A 1,871-nucleotide genomic window follows, 5' to 3' on the forward strand; every position below is an offset into this window, starting at 1 on the left:
CCAGTCTTCTCATTGTTATCCACAGTTCATTATGATCCCCACAGGCAAATGCCTTTGCATAGACAACAAATTCAAGTAAACATCTCTTTGGTATCCTCTGCTTTCAGCCAAGGTCCAACTGATGCCAGCCATGATATCCTTCATGCCATCTCCAATCCTGAATTTGAGTTAAATTTCTGACAGCTCCATGTGGATGCACTGCTACTTCTGAATTATCATTAGTAAAAATTTACTGGCATATGCTACTAATGATACTATGTAATAATTTATCATTTAAATGGTGACTCAATTTTAAATCATTTCTTCAGTCTGTCGAGTCACTTTTCTGGTCATGGACACATCTGTGGAACCCTCATTTGGTGGGCTATTTTGACTCATAGCAACCCTAGAGCGGACATTGCAGAACCGCTCCCTCAGCTTTCCTGTACGGTAACTCTGCAGGGGTGCGGACAGTCTCCTCTTTCTCCCATGGAGCAGCTCAGGTGATGAAAGCACCAACTCATAACTAACAGTACAGTGCTAAACCTATCATGCCAGAGAGTAAATTCCTGTAACCTGGCCACTCTTTGGTTTGTTGTGTGAGGAAGACAAGGCATCTGGATTAACACTCAGGTATCTGATTTGGGGTGCACATTAAGAAAGGGGATGTCGCTTTACATGGTTAGAATTTCACATGCTAGTGGACAGAGGAGGAACAGTCTGCAGGCACACGTGATTCTTGTTCTTCACAATAGCCATACTCTTAAAAGTCACTGTGAACATTAAGTTAGAAAATACTGAATCCTCGCTGCTGCTAAAGGAAATCCAGGCATAGACTACGGGAGCATAGTATTTTTGGCCACCGTATTTTTGTCAATTGATTAATACATAACTTTATTTTATATACATTTCTGTTTGAAAAGTCCTTATTTATACTTACCTGGCAGGGGAGATGCCATGAACACGAAGGTGGTTTTCCCAGGGCGAGGCTCACGCATTGCACTCCGTGTGTGCTGACCCCTGCGATTTCCCCAAATGTGGGAAACTCGGCTGCATAATTTCTGGTAGTGGGGACTGCATTCGTGCTCTCCCCTGGAAAAAAAAAAGAAAACACCTTATTTAATGTCCTTGATGATTCATTATCATGGACATCACAGGAAGCAGCACTGGCATTTGTGCTTGAAGAAAACGTATCTATTACGTATATTTTCCTCATTAGCCAAATCACAGCCTTCTTGTGTTTAAGTAGCACTTCTGCACTACTCTTGGGGAAGACTTTAAACAGTAAAACCACCAGTGGAAAGTGCAAACATATATGGCAGTCAATAAGAGGAAGGGAAGGGGGGGTAAAAAAGAGGATGTGGATAGTGAGGGAACAGGACACTAACCCACACGCTGACAGGGTATTGTTTATGTCTCCAAAGGAAAGCAAGAAAGGGACCAGACCATAACATGGGGGCCAAGCCTCCAGGGCAACTGACCAACATGAAGCAGCAAACTAACGAACTGTTCTGTGGGCTGGCCACCCCAGTCCCAGCTGTGTCCACCCCTTCCCCAGAAGAATGCTCTACAGAGGACAGCACTGAAGATGCAACCTCATGGAAGAATGACAGGTCTGCTCAGACCATAGGGAAGCAGAGAGAGAGAGAGAGAGACACACACAGAGAGAGAACTGCAACCTGGCCCACCAAACCTTGAGGACAACATTCCTGCTCAGAGCAACCAATGTACAGAGAGGACCATGGGGCAGGCCCCACCACGAGACCCAATGATCCCTCACTGAACCACAGTGCTAAGAGAGACAACACTGGACACAGTACGGGTATTTTGCCTGGTCTGACCTCTCCACACCTAAGTGAAACATGAAGGGATTATAACAGAGCAGCAAGGGG

General features: G+C 45.1%; 1 non-coding gene across 1 annotated transcript; it reads left to right on the forward strand.

Moving 5' to 3' along the window:
• Nucleotides 1-911: 911 nt before the first annotated feature.
• Nucleotides 912-1,074, forward strand: LOC142461757 (U1 spliceosomal RNA). Its single transcript, XR_012786956.1, has one exon. It is a non-coding gene; the product is annotated as a U1 spliceosomal RNA (small nuclear RNA).
• The last annotated feature ends 797 nt before the right edge of the window (nucleotides 1,075-1,871 follow it).

This window comes from Tenrec ecaudatus, chromosome 11, assembly GCF_050624435.1.
Source record: "Tenrec ecaudatus isolate mTenEca1 chromosome 11, mTenEca1.hap1, whole genome shotgun sequence".
NCBI classification, from domain to species: Eukaryota; Metazoa; Chordata; class Mammalia; order Afrosoricida; family Tenrecidae; genus Tenrec; species Tenrec ecaudatus.